Genomic DNA, 5672 nt, shown 5'->3' on the forward strand with positions numbered 1-5672 from the left:
TCTATATAATGTAGTAGGATTCTCTACTCTCTTATTCTCATCCGCTTCTATCATTTCCTCTCACGCATTGTTTTTTGTCTTATTATCTTTATAAAAAAATCGATATAAAATGTTGACATGACTTAACCATGATCGTTCAAATAGAAGGAGATGAAAGGGTAGAGAGATTAGGAGGGTAGAGAATCATACTCCATATAATGGGTGTTATATAAATGATACATGGTTAGAAAAATTCGAGTCTTTTATCAACCTTGTATCTAAATAGTGAAGCGGAATCCCTCTTATTAAGAATGAACTTGTATGTATAATATATATTTTAAATTTGATACATGCATGGTATTGGGGTCTGCCTGTTTGCTTAAGCAGCAAATTAATCCTTAATTTCCATCGAGAAAGATCCCCATGGCCACCAAGATTTAATTCTCGTATTTTAGTCCATGGGTTTGCATGGCTGTTTGTTCTTGTGATTCTCTTAACGGTTGACCCATACCTTGATTTTTTTTATTATTATTTTGGTAAACTGTTTAATTAAAACTTTCGCATTGCATGCATGGATCAATATTTGGAGGGAACTTGTCAATCTCTCCGGCTGGGTGCGTGTACGTACTTAACGATAGAATTTTCAATGTGCTGATAACACAGTTTGGTACACGAAGTGTAAAAATACACTTAATTAAAAACTTGAGAATTTTTGTTCTCACTTTATTGTAAATCTCGATATATTGATCGTGTTTCTGACACACTAAAACCTTTTGTACTTATCATTGGAAAGGCCTCCTCTTTCCTCTCTTCTAGCTAGCTAGCTAGCCTAGCTTGCCACATGCATGGTGCCTTGTATTACTCCAGGAATTGGCTGCCGACATTGATCTAAATATAATATAATTGTGTATTTGGTTTGTTGGTAGAGAAAATTATGTATGTAATAATTATCTCTACAAGTGTACATGTATAGTTTTATGTTTCTTTTCTCCTTGCATCGATGCGTCCGGGCCGACAATTGATAAACTAACCTTTAAGTAATGGCTTCATACTACGTACAATCACCATTTAAATTATAGATGAGGGGTTGTGTATGTTAGCCATAACGATGTATTTTTTTAATACTCAAGTTCGAATTAGTCTTTTTATAAATTTGAAGAATAATGTGTGTAAAATGGTATAGTGATGTGCAGACTTAGTTTTAGCTCAATTAGTTAGAATAGTGTGCTTCGTCATTTGAGTTTGAATCTTTATCCTTATAATTTAAATAAAATTAGTATTATCATATCATTTGTTTTTAAAAATGGTATAATAAGATAAATTAAGATCAATTAAAGGTTTAGTTTTTCCTCTAATGTAATAAAATAAAGAAGCGCTAATGTGGGAACTTAAAGTATTGTGACTAATAGACGCCACGTGTATAACTTATCAAATATGACTACTTCGACTTTGACGAAATGCACATTTCGTTTAGTCAAATCCTAACGAGCTGAAGGACCACATTCTCTACGAAGGCCTTAGAAGCACACAACCAATAACTCTCTCCACACTCTTATTACTTCCTACAATGTTTTTGAATTAGGCATCGAAGACCTTTGGCTAACCCCACACCGGTGTTGGTCTAACTCCGTTTATCTCTTTTCTTTTCTATGTAAATTTTCGTCAATTCAATTTGAGGCAGAAATTTGCTCCCAAAGTTAAAATTATGCATTTTATCTACAAACTTAAGTTTCTATTGATTAATCTACCTAGATATAGAGAGATACGTCAACAATCCACTACTAAATACATCAATTTTATCTTCAACTAACCACATGCTCAACTTAATAAGTGTGATATTTTATCACAAAAGCTCGTATAATAAGGTTATAAATTAGGGGTTTTTTTTTTTTTTTTTTTTGGGACATGGATCCTCTTCTGATCCAATGGTCCTAATCCACCAAGTCCAATCATCCGGGCCATTGAAATTTATTTAAACGGCTAAAGTTATTATAACTTTTAAAGTGGACTTCTGTTTGTAGCCGTTTGATTAAATTTCAACGGCCCGGATAATTGGACTTGGTGGATTAGGACCACTGGATCCAGAGATGATCCATGTCCTTTTACTTTTTACTATCAAGGTTAATGCTTCATGCATCATGGATGACCTACACATGCACTAACAAAGGCAGATGCATGGATTACAACTGAACGTGATGAAAAAAGGTTGGCATTGGTACAATGTTAGATCAAACAGTTGACTTTTGATATAAAGACACAAAAAATCTAACAATATCCATATCGAGAGAAGTATCTCGTAAAACCCTACTAATCTATGATTAAACACTTTTAGCACGAGATGCAAATTAGAGATGCACGAACCAAATTATAAGCCTTTCAAATCTTATGACTCTTATCTTTCAAGAAATGAGAAAAAAGCACGGGAAAAGTGAAGTGAAAACTACACGTCCTGCAACAAGTCACAAGTGGGATATTGTAAGATTATGATGATAAGGTATTTGATATGTTTGGGGTTGGGGTGATGACCCTGACCAGCTTGTCATATAGTTCCATGGCTATTGGTCCTTCCTTAGATACATTTGAGTAGCTAAAACTTGAGAGTTCCGAGGTGTGGCAACAAGTTGTGCTCAGGTTTAATTCGTAAATCAAATTTGATCAACTCGCAAAACGAGAGAAAATTTGTTAGTGTTAGATATGTATTTTTTGTAAAACAATTTTCTACAATACTTAGGGCTGGTTTGGTATTGCTGTGTTTTGAAAAAAAAAACTGTTTTTGCTGTGCTGTAAGAATAAGCAACTGTGAAATAAAGCAGCAGAGTGTTTGGTAAACATTTTTTGTAAAAGTGCTTTTGAAAAAAAAAAGCAGTATTATAGTGCTTGGTAAACTTTTATGTAAAACAAATGTGAAAAAAAACCGGTTTTTCAAAGCTGGGTTTTGCAGCTTTGTGTTTTTGACTCTTTTTTACCCAAAACTGTGGGAAAAAAAAACTGAAGCTGAATGTTTACTAAACACAAAAAAGCTCCCAACTTTTTTTGATACTCACTTTTTTCAGAATCACCTCAGTACCAAACCAGACCTTAAATTTACGAAGATAACTCAAATTCGGATATGAGAGAGAGAGAGATAGAGAGAGAGAGAGAGAGAGAGAGAGAGAGAGAGAGATATAGCAATTTAGTATTATTATCGAAAGGTTACGAGTTCGATATTATTATAATAAATTAAGAAATTGAGAATTTTGAATTTGAGACGCATGAGAACACTCTGCCCACTAAGATATTAGACCACATGTGTACTAGTCGTTTACACATCCTGTGTTATGCTTAAGAACTTTTTGAATCGAGTAGTGTCCCAAGTTGTAACCCTTATCTTTGTAGATAGAAGAAGAAGCATGTCGTGGCCTGTGGTGTAGATTAAGTGTTAGACAGTTTCCACCAAACAGGCTGATTGGATTGTACGATTGGGTCCATTTCTTTGCAATGTTGTATTGTATTGTTAATTTAGTAGAATGGATACCCCACTGCCCATTTTGTCTTTAGGCAATGAAATTCTCAATGGAATTGATGTCTTATCGTAAAATCGATTGACACTAACAATACCTTAACTCTTTATAAGCACGCGTAATGTTTCTTGATTTTCAATTCGAGGTTTATACTCTCAACTTTCATATCGTTAGTAAAGTAATCCAATTATAGGCTTACTTGAAAATGCTTCTATAAACATTAGAAGCACTTCTCAAAATTTAAAAACCGTTTTTGAAAATTTCGACATGAATAATTTAAAGTGTTTCTATATTAGAAAACTATTTTTTTAGTGCTTTATGAAAAAAAATATGTAATAAATTACTTTCTAGTTTTTTTTTTAAGAAAGCAGAAATTTTTGTTAATTAATATTTTGAAGTATAAAAGGTTTAAACCCTTTATTTTAGACGAACGTTTTAATGGCGTTATCATAATGGACTATTGCTCTATAATATGATGCGTTCAGGGACCAATACTCACTGAATTTTCTAAACTCGTACATAATACCGTTGTAACTTCCATCTAATACAAAAGGGTTTAAATAGGTAAATACGAGGTACAAGATTTAACAGAGTTACCCAAAATGAAACTTCGTCCACACCAGTCCAAGTTTATGGACCAAAACGACATTTATTCAATTAATCAAGCCTTCATTGGGATTGGAGATCTGATGAAAAATCTGTGGTAACAGATACACTACCTGTTGGCTGTAGCTTCCAAGCACCAAGTACAAGTACACAAAATCCAGTTCATATTTTCTGAAACAGGACCACAGTTACATGCAGTGACACTAATTATTTGGGTAGCAAGAAATTAGTGTGGTTGGTGGGACCACAATGTGGGGGAGCGTCTGATCAAGATCTGACGGCTACAGATGCTTTTGCCAGTTGATCAGCTACTACTGCGGTTTGCTAGCTCCTGGTTTTGGACCACTCTGAGCTTAGCTATGGCTACAACTGTTTTTTACTGGACACATAAAGACTAAAGTGGTCCTGAACTTGATGATAATTTACAAGTACGCCAGATGAGTCATCGTGCTGGATATTTGAACTAATTTAGATCTTGAATTTCTTCACTCTCAAACTCAACCACCGTAATCATTTGAGTACATTGGTGGTGCCAAAGCCATTTCAACTTTTCAGATCTTGTTCGAATGGACCGTTATATGACGAAATAACATCACTCGATCTTTTTTAGCATACAATAATGTACGACTTATAATGTATAACAACGATATAATTTAGCTTGATAATGACATGTCAAGAAACTCTTATTGAAGAACTTTTTTAGGCATTTCATCGATCACGGATTCACATTACCTCTCATTTTAAATAAGGCTTAAATATTAGCGTTGAACAAATGTATCATAATTCAAGCTTATTGAAATATATTACAAGTTATTGAGGTTTTCCGATTACAATGACCTTAGTGTGATCTCGCCACTTTATGTATCATTCTATATCTTAGGAGATAAAACTCAAATGGTTGCATTGCACGAAATTTTTTTATTAGCCAAGTTTTTGTAAATGTGTTTTCGAAATTCATATTATAGAAAAAGTTTCGCTAATCTACAAACGCATTTCATTCCTTGCAAGCAAGCATTTATTATCAGATAAAAACCTAGCGAATTGATCTATATCCAGAGATGCACATTGATGGAATCTTCACAAAATAAAGAAAAGAAGGAAAAAAAATCCAAATGTTGGTAAAAACATTTATTATCAGATCAAAACCTCACGAATTGATCTATATCCAGAGATGCACATTGATGGAATCTTCACAAAATAAAGAAAAGAAGGAAAAAAAATCCAAATGTCGGTAAAAAATGAACCTGACGTGAATCGAACACGCAACCTTCTGATCTGGAGTCAGACGCGCTACCATTGCGCCACAGATCCGTTGATATGGTTGTCAAGGGAGAGTTATTTAGGCTTTACGGAATGGGTTTTATGGTATTTTAAACAACTAATGGGCTTACGCTCAGCTTTTAGATATGGGCTGCAGTTGTACATTAGGATGGGCCTAGGCCTAAACTACCGAAGCCCAAATCCCGGCTTTACCCAAGTTCATTTTCGTACAAAGAAAATAAAACCTCAAATACAAAAGTAAATGCTCTTAATCAAATGAACTATAATTTTGGCCAATTTAAGTGGAGAAACTCAAATTTTCATTCC

At 34.0% G+C, this 5672-nt stretch overlaps 1 non-coding gene across 1 annotated transcript; it reads right to left on the reverse strand.

The window, feature by feature from the left end:
* Nucleotides 1–5324: 5324 nt before the first annotated feature.
* Nucleotides 5325–5396, reverse strand: TRNAW-CCA (transfer RNA tryptophan (anticodon CCA)). Its single transcript has one exon. It is a non-coding gene; the product is annotated as a tRNA-Trp (tRNA).
* Between the last annotated feature and the right edge of the window lie 276 nt (nucleotides 5397–5672).

The sequence above is a fragment of the Malus domestica genome, chromosome 07 (assembly GCF_042453785.1).
Source record: "Malus domestica chromosome 07, GDT2T_hap1".
Lineage (NCBI taxonomy): Eukaryota > Viridiplantae > Streptophyta > Magnoliopsida > Rosales > Rosaceae > Malus > Malus domestica.